The following is a 15024-nucleotide window of genomic DNA, read 5'->3' on the forward strand; positions in this document are numbered from 1 at the left end:
GAAAAAATTTAAGAAAAAATGAGTTTCATTACCCAGATTTCTTTTTTGCCCTCTACAGTAAGTTCCCAAACAGCAAACAGAGAGATCTTTTTGAAACATAAATCTCCTCTGCTTGAGATTTAAGAAGGCTTCCTATTAAACTTCAAATTAAATACAAACTCTTTACTTGTGTCTGCATACAAAGCCAGTCTTATCCCTTATCATTCTCTCACTCCCTCACTTTGCTCCAGCTACATGGAATCTCCTCCAATTCCATGAAATTTCCAAGGAGTTATAGACTTTTGAATTCTGTGCTTGTCCCAAAAGAGAAAGGGCTTTATTTTATTCACTAGAATAGGGCTGGGAAATAGTAGGTGCTAAATGATTCTTATTACGGAAAGAGCTGTGACATATACTAGAAATACAAAAATTATATAATTAAGCCTTCCTGGAAAGGAAAAGCATAATTTGCATTTTTAAAAATATTTCACAGGGAAAAATAGGGCAAAGAAAAGGAAGTTGTCAGTTTATGATCTGTCTGTCCGAGTATCTCACCTATGATTTACAGGCACAGGTTTGAATTATCTGAGGGCTGAGTGAGCAGCTGGAACTCAATGGAACCACTCAGTGGTGTGCCAGTAAATGTTCAACAACCAACTAGTGGTTGGGGCAGAGGTGCTGATTTGTAACATTTGCTGATCTCCATGGGCCAAAACTCCCACCAAAGCCGATTTCAAGACACTATGGCACAGAATGCAGACATAGGAAAAGATGCACCCCATAGGTTCTTCCAAGCCAGTTTCAGCAACCACTGAATCCACAACGCACACACACACACACACACACACACACACACACACACAGACACACACACACACTTCCATCCAGAGTCTCTTAAATCAGAATTTCAAAATTTGATCCAGAGTTCATTTTTAATGAACATTACAGATAAGTCTGTTGCACACAAAAGTGTGAGAACCTTTTCATAGAGGTAGCAATACTGGCAGCAGCTGGTAGGTGTGTAACCACAAGAAGGATTTCACATCAGAAATGGGAACCACGGAGGGCAGACAGCAGAAGCAAGAGGAACTACTATCCTGCAGCCTATGGAACAAAAACCACATTCACAGAAAGAGAGACAAGATGAAAAGGCAGAGGGCTAGGTACCAGATGAAGGAACAAGAGAAAACCCCAGAAAAATAACTAAATGAAGAGGAGATAGGCAACCTTCCAGAAAAAGAATTCAGAATAATGATAGTGAAGATGATCCAGGACCTCGGAAAAAGAATGGAGACAAAGATCAAGAAGATGCAAGAAATGTTTAACAAAGACCTAGAAGAATTAAAGAACAAACAAACAGAGATGAACAATACAATAACTGAAATGAAAACTACAGTAGAAGGAATCAATAGCAGAATAACTAAGGCAGAAAAATGGATAAGTGACCTGGAAGACAGAATGGTGGAATTCACTGCTGCAGAACAGAATAAAGAAAAAAGAATGAAAAGAAATGAAGACAGCCTAAGAGACCTCTGGGACAACATTAAACGCAACAACATTCGCATTATAGGCATCCCAGAAGGAGAAGAGAGAGAGAAAGCACCAGAGAAAATATTTGAAAAGATTTTAGTTGAAAACGTTTTTTTTTGCGGTACGCGGGCCTCTCACTGTTGTGGCCTCTCCCATTGCAGAGCACAGGCTCTGGACACGCAGGCTCAGTGGCCGTGGCTCACGGGCCCAGCCACTCCGCGGCATGTGGGATCCTCCTGGACCAGGGCACAAACCAGTTTCCCCTGCGTCGGCAGGCGGACTCTCAACCACTGCGCCACCAGGGAAGAAAACTTCCCTAACATGGGAAAGGAAATAGCCACCTAAGTCCAGGAAGCGCAGTGAGTCCCATACAGGATAAACCCAAGGAGAAACATGCCAAGACACATAGTAATCAAATTGGCAAAAATTAAAGACAAAGAAAAACTATTAAAAGCAGCAACGGAAAAATGACAAATAACATACAAGGGAACTCCCATAAGGTTAACAGCTGATTTCTCAGCAGAAACTCTACAAATCAGAAGGGAAAGGGAGTGGCATGATATACTTAAAGTGATGAAGGGGAAGAACCTACAATAAAGATTACTCTACCCAGCAGGCATCTCATTCAGATTCGATGGAGAAATCAAAAGCTTTACAGACAAGCAAGAGCTAAGAGAATTCAGCACCACCAAATCAGCTCTACAACAAATGCTAAAGGAACTTCTCTAAGGGTGAAACACAAGAGAAGCAAAGGACCTACAAAAAAAAACCCCGAAAACAATGAATAAAATGGTCACAGGGACATACATATCGATAATTACCTTAACCGTGAATGGATTGAATGCTCCAAACAAAACACGCAGGCTTGGGGCTTCCCTGGTGGTGCAGTGGTTGAGAGTCTGCCTGCCAATGCAGGGGACATGGGTTCATGCCCCGGTCCGGGAAGATCCCACATGCCGCGGAGCGGCTAGGCCCGTAAGCCATGGCCGCTGAGCCTGCGCATCCGGAGCTTGTGCTCCGCAACGGGAGAGGCCACAGCAGTGAGAGGCCCGCGTACTGAAAAAAAAAAAAAAAAAAAAAAAAAAGACACAGGCTTCCTGAATGGATACAAAAACAAGACCCATATATATGCTGTCTACAAGAGACCCACTTCAGACCTAGGGACACATACAGACTGAAAGTGAGGGGATGGAAAAAGATATTCCATGAAAATGGAAATCAAAAGAAAGCTGGAGTAGCTATACTCATATCAGATAAAACAGACTTTAAAATAAAGAATGTTACAAGAGACAAGGAAGGATACTACATAATGATCAAGGGATTAATCCAAGAAGAAAATATAACAATTATAAATATATATGCACCCAACATAGGACGACCTCAATACATAAGGCAACCGCTAACAGCTATAAAAGAGGAAATTGACAGTAACACAATAATAGTGGGAGACTTTGACACCTCACTTACACCAATGGACAGATCATCCAAAATGAAAATAAATAAGGAAACAGAAGCTTTAAATGACACAATAGACCAGATAGATTTAATTGATATTTATAGGACATGCCATCCAAAAACAGCAGATTACACTTTCTTCTCAAGTGCGCACGGAACATTCTTCAGGATAGATCACATCCTGGGTCACAAATCAAGCCTCAGTAAATTTAAGAAAACTGAAATCATGTCAAGCATCTTTTCTAACCACAACGCTATGAGATTAGAAATGAATTACAGGGGAAAAAAACGTAAAAATCACAAAACATGGAGGCTAAACAATACGTTACTAAATAACAAAGAGATCACTGAAGAAATCAAAGAGGAAATCAAAAAATACCTAGAGAGAAATGACAATCAAAACACGATGATCCAAAACCTATGGGATGCAGCAAAAGCAGTTCTAAGAGGGACGTTTATAGCTATACAAGCCTACCTCAAGAAACAAGAAACATCTCAAATAAACAATCTAACCTTACACCTAAAGGAACGAGAGAAAGAAGAACAAAAAAACCCAAAGTTGGCAGAAGGAAAGAAATCATAAAGATAAGAGCAGAAATAAATGAAATAGAAACAAAGAAAAAAATAGCAAAGATCAATAAAACTAAAAACTGGTTCTTTGAGAAGATAAACAAAATTGATAAACCATTAGCCAGACTCATCGAGAAAAAGAGGGAGAGGACTCAAATCAATAAAATTAGAAATGAAAAAGGAGAAGTTACAACACACACTGCAGAAATACAAAACATCCTAAGAGACTACTACAAGAAACTCTATGCCAATAAAATGGACAACCTGGAAGAAATGGACAAATTCTTAGAAAGGTATAACCTTCCAAGGCTGAACCAGGAAGAAATAGAAAATATGAACAGACCAATCACAAGTAATGAAATTGAGACTGTGATTAAAAATCTTCCAAAAAACAAAAGTCCAGGACCAGATGGCTTCACAGGTGAATTCTATCAAACATTTAGAGAAGAGCTAACATCCATCCTTCTCAAACTCTTCCAAAAAATTGCAGAGGAAGGAACACTCCAAAACTCATTCTATGAGGCCACCATCACCCTGATACCAAAACCAGAAAAAGATACCACAAAAAAAGAAAATTACAGACCAATATCACTGATGAATATAGATGCAAAAATCCTCAACAGAATACTAGCAAACAGAACCCAACAGCACATTAAAAGGATCATACACCATGATCAAGTGGGGTTTATCCCGGGAATACACAGATTCTTTGATATATGCAAATCAATCAGTGTGAAATACCATATTAACAAATTGAAGGAGAAAAACCATATGATCATCTCAATAGATGCAGAGTAAGCTTTTGACAAAATTCAACACCAATTTATGATAAAAACCCTCCAGAAAGTGGGCATAGAGGGAACCTACCTCAACATAATAAAGGCCATATAGGACAAACCCACAGCAAACATCATTCTCAATGGTGAAAAACTGAAAGCATTTCTTCTAAGATCAGGAACGAGACAAGGATGTCCACTCTCACCACTATTATTCAACATAGTTTTGGAAGTCCTAGCCATGGCAATCAGAGAAGAAAAAGAAATAAAAGGAATACAAATTGGAATAGAAGAAGTAAAATTGTCACTGTTTGCAGATGACATGATACTATACATAGAGAATCCTAAAAATGCCACCAGAAAACTACTAGAGCTAATCAATGAAGTTGGTAAAGTTGCAGGATACAAAATTAATGCACAGAAATCTTTTGCATTCCTATACACTAATGATGAAAAATCTGAAAGAGAAATTAAGGAAACACTCCCATTTACCACTGCAACAAAAAGAATAAAATACCTAGGAATAAAACTACCTAGGAAGACAAAAGACCTGTATGCAGAAAACTATAAGACACTGATGAAAGAAATTAAAGATGATACCAACAGATGGAGAGATATACCATGTTCTTTGATTACAATAATCAATATTGTGAAAATGACTATACTACCCAAAGCAATCTACAGACTCAATGCAATCCCTATCAAATGACCAATGGCATTTTTTACGGAACTAGAACAAATAATTTTAAAATTTGTATGGAGACATAAAAGACCCCAAATAGCCAAACCAGTCTTGAGGGAAAAAAACAGAGCTGGAGGAATCAGATTCCCTGACTTCAGACTATACTACAAAGCTACAGTAATCAAGACAATATGGTACTGGCACAAAAACAGAAACACAGATCAATGGAACAAGATAGAAAGCCCAGAGATAAACCCACACACTGATGGTCAACTAATCTATGACAAAGGAGGTAAAGATATACAATGGAGAAAAGACAGTCTCTTCAATAAGTGGTACTGGGAAAACCGGACAGCTACATGTAAAAGAATGAAATTAGAACACTCCCTAACACCATACACAAAAATAAACTCAAAATGGATCAAAGACCTAAATGTAAGGCCAGACACTATAAAACTCTTAGAGGAAAACATAAGCAGAACACTCTATGACATAAATCACAGCAAGATCCTTTTTGACCCACCTCCTAGAGAAATGAAAATAAAAACAAAAATAAACAAGTGGGATGTAATGAAACTTAAAAGCTTTTGCACAGCAAAGGAAACCATAAACAAGACGAAAAGACAACCCTCAGAATGGGAGACAAAAAGTATTTGCAAACTAATCAATGGACAAAGGATTAATCTCCAAAATATATGAACAGCTCATGCAGCTCAATATTAAAGAAACAAACAACCCAATCCAAAAATGGGCCAAAGACCTAAATAGACATTTCTCCAAAGAAGACATACAGATAGCCAAGAAGCACATGATAAGCTGCTCAACATCACTAATTATTAGAGAAATGCAAATCAAAACTACAATGAGGTATCACCTCACACCAGTTAGAATGGGCATCATCAGAAAATCTACAAATAACAAATGCTGGAGAGGGTGTGGAGAAAAGGGAACCCTCTTGCATTGTTTGTGGGAATATAAATTGATACAGCCACTATGGAGAACAGTATGGAGGTTCCTTAAAAAAAAACTAAAAATAGAATTACCATATGATCCAGCACTCCCACTACTGGGCATATACCCAGAGAAAACTATAATTCAAAAAGACACATGCACCCCAATGTTCATTGCAGCACTATTTACAATAGCCAGGTCATGGAAGCAACCTAAATGCCCATCAACAGATAAATGGATAAAGAAGTTGTGGTACGTATATACAATGGAATATTACTCAACCATAAAAAGGAATGAAATTGAGTCATTTGTTGAGATGTGGACGAATCTAGAGACTGTCATACAGAGTGAAGTAAGTCAGAAAGAGAAAAACAAATATTGTATATTAACGCATGTATGTGGAACCTAGAAAAATGGTACAGATGAGCCAGTTTGCAGGGCAGAAGGTGAGACACAGATGTGGAGAACAAACATATGGACACCAAGGGGGGAAAACCACGAGGTGGGTGGGGATGGTGGTGTGCTGAATTGGGCGATTGGGATTGACATGTATACACTAATGTGTATAAAATTGATGACTAATAAGAACCTGCTGTATTAAAAAACTAAACAAAAATCTAATACTAAACTTTCTTTGGGTTATTTGTATGGAAATATGTTAATATAAGTGCTTCAGACATTACATGAAATTCCTAAAAATCTTATATGTTCTGTTATAATGTTATAAGTCATAATTCTAGTTATTACTTTAAAATGTATGTCTCAGAAATAACTAGAAAAACAAAAAGAAATGGGAACCACAAACTACCTGAGGATCCCTGAGGTAGGCAAGAAGGACTGGGAATCAGGAGACATCAGCACAGCTTGTGGGATCCAAGGGACCACAGAGGTAACTCATTTATAAGGAGACCCCATCCCAGAAATAAGAGGCAACCCCTCTTTAGCTGTTCACCCTTCCAGGGGACCTCTCCTCATGGCACAGCTTTTTCTCCAGTGCCATGGGAGCACCTTTTCATGGTCCAGGCTGTCCCAGCTCAGTGTGTTCCTGGAACCACTTAATGTTTCTGAACCTACATTTTCTTCTAAAGGTAAAGTGGGGATGAAATTTTTTGCATTGTCTACATCACAGAACAACTGTGATAAGATATTTTATGTGAAAGCTCTTTGAAAAGAACATAGTGCCATGGAAATTTCAGGTGGCATTATTACCTGCTAAGGTGTGCTTAGACCTAAAATCCTATCAGACTTCAACCCAAGGGCCTCTGGGCTCTGCGTAAGAAGCACCTCACAGTCCTGTTGGCTCTTGAGGCTCAGACTGACTCACCACCAGCTAAGGGTACTGGCTTTCACCCTGTTTATATATTTATGTATCAACAGACATATATTCCTGGTACTTGGGTGCTCATCTACAGAGGATGCTAGCCTACTTTGGATGCCAAAACTGAAGTCTCCAGTTGGTCTCTAGTCTCCCGGGATAACCTGAGCGATCACAAGATAAACCACAGACAAAGTTTTGACTCGACCACATCCAGATGTTTCAGCTTTGGAAATACGCCCACCTACCCACCATGTTTCAGAACAAAGGAACAGCAAATAGAAATGAGAAGGGCCTTTAAAAGAGAATCTCACACCTGTATCCCCATGGAAACTAGAGAGATAGTTACTTTTACTCACTAATTAAAATCCATGGATTGACTATGAATACCGATTTTTTTCCTTGCCATACGAGAAAATCTAAGGGCATGGACCAAAGGCTGTGCCAAGAGCTTTCGCTGGCGTTATCATATTTATTCTCTGTAACAACCCTGTAGGTGGTCCTCCAGGGTGGCCAATATAATAATACTAATTAACCTTTCTGATCATTTGCTTGGTATGGAGCACTGGGATAGGTGCTCTATGTGCACTTAGTTAAACCTCACAAATACCCTATGAGATAAATTATTCTCATTTGAAATATCAGGCAAACTGAAGCTCAGAGAGGTTAAGTAGTACCTCATCCAAGTTTGTACAGTTAGCAAGTGATGGAACTGGTGCTGAACCTGAAGTCTCTCTGACTCCAGAACCAGCATTCTTAGCCCTCGCATAGGGAAATATGGGCATTTCAGGTGTCCTGCATCAACCTTTTTCTCTTCGTTCAAAAATGTGAACCCAAACAGTGAGTCAGAATGTTGCCTCGTAGACTCCGTTCCTGAGTAGAAGCACAAACAGAACAAGACTCTTCAGACATATCATCAGGAAGTATGTTTGAACAGTCTGCTCAGCTTCTAAATTGAAAGTCTCCTCTCCCTGTGTGTCTGGCCCTGGAACCAAAGGGAAGTGGCGGTGGGGGTGGCCTGTGAAGCCAAATGTTCCTCTGTGTCCGTGGGCTGTGCTCGCACTCTTCTATGAATGGGGCAGAGGCAGGGTCTGCTGAAAGCCTTGCAATTGTATGCACACCAAAGCAGAGACACATACATAAGGAAGCTGTTTATGGAAACTTAAGAACTGACACAATGATTTAGGTTTTCAAATGAATTTCCGATGTTTATCTTTATGAGGCTATTAGTACACTGTAAACACTACTTTTGATATAATCTCCCCTATACTGCAACTGGGTGATGGCTGAATTCTGAGTTACAATGCAAGTATTGTGCAACGTGGCACGTGATCCATAAGATAATGGCAACGCTACCGCTGTGTTTGGGCGGAGTATAATTAACAAGGCAGGTAGGAAGCAGGACCACAGCTTTTTTCTCAGTGGAAGACACAGAATTTGACTCAAGCAAACCATGAAGAAGTGAACTAAATCAGAGTGTGCCCCCCAAATTCATTCAACATTAATATGTTTGAGTAAAAGCTTGAGAAAATAAGCTGGTTTCCCTCTACCATATTTGTTCTGAACAATAAACACACTTTCTGTTTTGTTTTGTTTGCTTGGTTTTGGTTTTGGTTTTAACTGCTGGTTTCACAGTTGCATAACTCTTCCTCAACAGGGTTCTTAAACCTCACCCACCAGAACTTAATGTAAGGTTCAGACGTTGAGATTTGGAAGAAAATAAGACCATCAGACTCGAAGAGACCTAAGTGCTTGCAAAGGCAGGAGCCAAGTGCCTCCTGGGGTGTGGACAAGGGTCAGGCTGCTCAGCCCCAGCAGAGGGTGAAAGGGTCATGCACTGAGTTCTGAATCCAAAGATGGAAAAGTGCCTCACTGGGTCCCAGGGTACCTTGTCACTAACACTAACACATACTTCAACCTTTTGAAGGTGACACTAACACATACTTTAACCTTTGGAAGGTGGGGGGGGGGGGCTGACATGAGGAAGAGATGGTCATGATCTTGCCTCCCTCCATCTCACTTCTAGAAACTTACACGAGCAAGAGGAGGAACCTTATCGATTCCTTACACTGAGTACCCTAACCATTCAGAACTTTGAAAATTGCACTTACTAAGTGTTTAATCCCACCTGTGGTGTGAAACATCTGTGCACTGCTATGCAAACCACGTAACAGCTATGACCCACGTGATTCCCTTGTGACCTGGGAACACCAATACCTGCACTAACTCCCCTCCTGGGTTGTGTAAATATGAAGTGAGGGATAGACAGGGGAGGGCTCTGAGACAATGGGAGTCCTGGGATCCAGACGTTCACTGTTACTACCCCTCATCCCAATTCTACTCCATCCCTTCATCACCTCCAGCGTCAGCAGCTGTGGGAACTGGAGAGGAGTAACGCAGGGCTACACCCCTGTTCTCAACCAGCACCCCCAGACACCACTGCAGCCAGACTAGTTCCCATTCTGTGTAAATTGCAGGAAAACTTCACAGACTGGCATTCATATTTTTATTTCATGATTTTTTTGTAATACCCTTTGCGCTCGCTCCTTCCTGGATCTTGAAAGATTAAAAGCAAACTAGGTTTAGAATGGGATTATGGCTACTTAAACTTAAACTTCATCATCCACAACCTCTCCAGCCCACCACCTGCCAGTCCCCTAGACAGTAAAAATTAGCCGGCTACAACTTGAGAATGGGGGAAAAGTTTCAAAGAACCAACTTGCAGTCTGAGGTAGGAGAGTCTCAAAGATCCTTCCCCTCTGGAAGCAGCCTTATGTTATAAAATCCCTCTGCTGCTGAAATCTCCTTGCCTTTGCAATTAGATATGTGCTGTTCACCACACAGTGTTCTAAGAATGTCTTTAAGGAAAGACCTATCACCCAAATAAACTCACTTTCGAAAGGATTCTAGGGAGTGAGTGCAAAGTGCTGGAATGTGCCTGGTGGCTGGCTTAGAAATGAGAAGAAAACATTTGGTGATGGGAAGGAGGGTACAGCTGAACTTTTTAAGCTGAGGGGGCGAGGAGAAAGGGCCTGGGGTCCATCCTGTCTGGCGAGCAGTCAATGCACTGCAGGCCTGCTTGCAGGCCAAGTGGGGTTGGAAAGCTCTAATTAGATTAGCGATGTTTGGCTAGAAGGCAGAAAGCTTAAAACATTAACTTTTTAAACAAGTACATCAGTTCTGAGTAAACATTATTCTTTTATTTAGTTGTATGGTCTGAGTCAGCCTATTTCCAGGACAGTGGTAATGCATGCGTTTGATTCCTGAATGCAAGTATGCTTTCAATTTTAGTATGCAAATCCCCTGATTTGGGAATGCTTCTCCAGGGCTTGCAACTGGCTATCTGCTGCTCCCTTCTCTCCCGCTTGATGGGCTCTGTTCCTGCCAGGCACCCCCAGACAGCCGGTGGCAGTCCTAGGTAGCCCCTCCAGGGCTCCCAGTCTCCTTGTCCCCGTGAAGGACATTTTGAAGGGCATTTTGTGGTCTGTGGAATAAAGCCCACGTTTTTTTCACCAAGTCCATAAAATTAATCCAATTTTTATATTCATATTAAGAGGGTCATTCATCATTTTTGAAAGTAACCATCAGAAGCAACAATTGAGAAGGACTATAAATCCATACAGGTCCGAGTAGAAATCCAAGACTATCATATGCCGACTTTGTGGCTTTGGGCAAGACCCAGTTTTCACATTTGTCAAATGTGAACATCTCGTAATTCTCTGGTTGCTCGTAAAGATTAAGATAACATATAAAGCGGCCAGCTCAGCGGCTGACCTTGACATACATAATTCATGTCCCATGGGTTCCCTCCTGCTTCTTTGTGTTTCAGGTGAAGAGCAGGACATAAAACGGAAATGGGCTTCTGGAATCCAGCATCTCTCCTCAGTGGGGATGAGAACCTGTGGAACTCTATGGGGTCTTAACTGTCCCCTTTCCAGCAGCATCTCCCATGAGCTCAAGCAAACACACACCCAATATTCCAGCCATCCTCATCTATCCAGTTACAAACGTGGCCATCCTTCCATGTCTCCATACAGGTGGTTCTCCCTGTTCTCAACTTCCTTCCCGCCCTCTTGGTACACCACAAGGTCCCATACTTCTGTGATATCCAATTTCAATCTCACCTCCCTGGTAACTTCTTCCCTGATTACTTCTCGTCATCACCAGCAGAGTCTCTCTCTCTCTCACACACACACACACACACACACACACACACACACACACACACACACACACACCACCCATGCCTGGAACACAGTGTGGGAGCCTTGATGACCCTTCAGTCTACTGTAGTATTGTTGGGTGCTCATCTCTTTCTAGGTCCTGCCAGACTATGGGTTCCTCAAGGGCAGACGTTTATGTTTGAACCCCTAGAATCTCACACAGCACACGGCACACATTCAGTGCTGAATAGATACCTATTGAATAAGTAAGTGTATGAATGTCGAGACTAGGTGGCTCTCTAAATGAAGGTTTGAAAAGGTCATGAAAGAAAATCAGCCCAGTGGAGTGTTCCCTAAGGATGACATAGTCTGTCCTCCAAAGGGTTTCAGGTGTTTGCTGAGTACTCAGCATTTCTAAACAACTGTGGAGAGGGGGTAACGTCCCAGGCACTGTTCCTGAGTTTCCTCAACGGCAGTGACCCCGGCTGTGGCCACTCCATTCCACAGCTGCCCCTGCCACTCAGTTTCCTGCTCCGTTCTCACCACCTCCTGAAGGGAAAGAGGGTAGCCGCTTCGCCAGCCGTCGCTGAAACCACTGGTTCAGGCGAGCAATTCCAAGCAAGCTGCAGCCAAGGAAGCCGAGGAGACGAGACGGAGGGTTTTCCTTCCCGTGTCCTCAGGGACACACACAGTGCCTCTCTTCGCAAGGACAGAAGAGAACACGGGGGAGAAATGACTCGTCTGTGCTGGGCGGCTCTGTCCCACCTTAGCGTATGGCTGTCCCACCAAGAACTTCCCATGTGACACGTATCAACTCTCACTGAGCCTCCCTCAGCAGAGCCAAGTTGCACACTAAGGGCATTTCAGCATAAAAATGCCTGGATGAGAGTTTCAAGCAAGTGTTCTTGCAGACACCCCAACAGTTAAACTAACGTCCCTTCTTTCCTCTTTTTCTTCACCTTCTTCTGAACCAAGAGCTGGCAAGGGGAGTGGGATGGGGGCCGCTGGAACGTGAAGGAAGAATGTTTAGACACCTTTCAGAATTGCCCTCCAGGGTCAGATAGCCGATTGTTCTGGCCTGTTTTCTGACTTTGTGAGGAACTAAAGGAAAAGCCTGGGAAGTGCAGGAGGCTTTCATGACATCAACTGAAGTAAGTAAACTCTGTCCCTCCAGAAATTTGCTGACTTTAAGTATGCATGAGGGACTGTGCCTAAAGGAATTTAACCAATCTTTCTTAAACCTATTTATATATTCAATCTATCATGTATTGTTGAGGTTTATACATATTTTAAGAAATATGTGTATTTTAAGAAACACTTATAAATGAATAGAATGTTATGATTGGAATTTTGCTCTAGTTCAGTACTTTTAACTGATTTTTACAAACTAATAATAGTTTTGTTTCATTTCAGTTGAGATACTGAAATGGATGGCCAATGTAGTATATCATCACAGGTAAGACATTTTTAGAATCACTTATTATAGTCACCATTTCATAAAAGAAAGGCTGTTTGAGCACCAAGTATTAGGACCAATATAACCTTAGAAAGAACAAAAGAGATTCACCATCCTTATAGTGTCACAGGTACACACACTAGAATAATCTTATTTTTAGCGGCCCTTTTCCCCAGGGAATTGCTCGTGGCGATAACATCCATTGCATTGTAAATGAGGAAACTGAAGCTCGGAGGGTCCATGTATCACATGTTTGTTAAAGTCCAGCTCTGTATAAAGTTCCACTCTAGGCAGTGCACACATTCAGAATCTTGTAAGACGGGTCCCTGCCACACGGGAGCTTATAGTGATGTTGGAGAGATGACCTATGTAAAAATAACTTCACAACAAGACATCCTACGTACCTGAAACTCAGTTTCCTAGCAGGCTCAGCTATCCAGAACACAGGAAGAAGTTGGAGCTTAAACTCATGACCTAAAGCTTATGCTCGTGATCTACAGAAAAGCCCTTTCTTGGAGCCTCCTTTTAGACAGAAATCTAAAACGTTTGGTTCCCCAGTGTACCGACCCACAGTAGGTAAAAAGAATAAATCAGAAGAGACATTTGGGTCTGCTAGGAAGACCTCTGGAGACAGATACAATTTGATGAAATGTTGACAACAGTGATAGCTGTCAACAAAGGGGATATAAAAACTACTGAAATTGACACAAGGCGTTGGATGAAAAAGTAGAGTCTGGGGCGACTTAGCATACAGGCAAGAAACTCTATGCACGTAAATAAGACGCCAGAGGCACCACCGGGTGAGAGCACAGGATGATAACTGATCACGGCTGGTAGAGCCTCATGAGGTGGTCCACCCCTTAGTGGCCAAAGGATCAATGTATTGTTTGGGGACCTTAAAAATGCCCATTTCTTAAAATATTTACTCTTGTGGAATGGTTTCTTTCACAGCCATGTGTGACAACAGAGGTGGTCCTGTGTTGATAAACACTTCTTTTGTAAGGACAATAAGAATTCAAAGAGGCTATAAGATCTCTCCTTCTAAGGTACTCAGTATTCTGCTCATACTGGGGAACCACTGTCTTTTGTTTAGTGCCCTTTGTGTCAGGGTTATATGCACGTGTGCATACACGTGTGTGTTTGCCCTCTATACATTTCTGTTTCTTCCCTCTAAACAAAACAAAACAAAACAAAAAACCCACATTGGTATTTTCCCTTTTTTGGTGTTCTGGGAATGAAGGACCTGTTTTTCCTCTCAGGTGAAAGCATCTCTAAGATTTTCTGCCCTATTTTCGTCTTTGCCCTACTTTACAATTAGTGATATAACCGAGAAAACAATGCTGATCCGCCTGCTGTTATTAGAAAGCATTATAGGTATTCCACACTTGTCTCCATATCGGCATCATGGGCGGCAAATCTGCATTAGTCATTGAACACTGACAATCTCATTGTTTTGTTCATTTTGATGCCTGAGCTTGATGAAGTGGCTTTTGATTCCTAAGGGGTGAGGGAAGTGACAGGAAGAGGCAGCCTTGTAGATGAAAGCCCTTTCAAGCAAAAGAATGCTGACTGGTGAGGAAGAAAAAAAAAAAGCAACCAGCTTGAGATTTTTTTAAACATATTTTGCCGAGGAGGCAGTGTGATGCAAATGGCATGCCAGAGCATAAAAGTGTACACTTTTTCCAGAGACGTTTACTTCTAATACTCACCACAGATGGTCTCTAATCAAGAACAGTCAGCCAGCCCCTGCTGGTGAGTACACTACTTCCTTTTGGAGCAGAAGATTTCTTTGTAAGGCAGGCCCCAAATCATAAACATCTGAAAGAACCTGCAGCCCCAGGAGCTGCTGGCATCGCCTTCGTGATGACCCTCCCAGTCCCCCAACGCCCCGGCCCTGTAAGTGCTGTCTTTGCAATTCCGGCTACAGTTCATGCTTCTGAAAGACCCAGCAGCACTCCTGCACCATGGCCCATTCTCACAGACGTGCCCATGCTGGGTGAGCTGTGTTTGGTGGGCCTAGGTTAAGCAGGCCACACATTTTCTAGGAGGTCCAGGTTCTGGAGAATTACCCACAGATGACTCAGAAGACGGGTTCTTACAACTATTATAAAAAGTATTGACAAGAGAGGAAATGATACAAGTGAACT

Source organism: Tursiops truncatus, chromosome 10, assembly GCF_011762595.2.
Source record: "Tursiops truncatus isolate mTurTru1 chromosome 10, mTurTru1.mat.Y, whole genome shotgun sequence".
NCBI lineage: Eukaryota > Metazoa > Chordata > Mammalia > Artiodactyla > Delphinidae > Tursiops > Tursiops truncatus.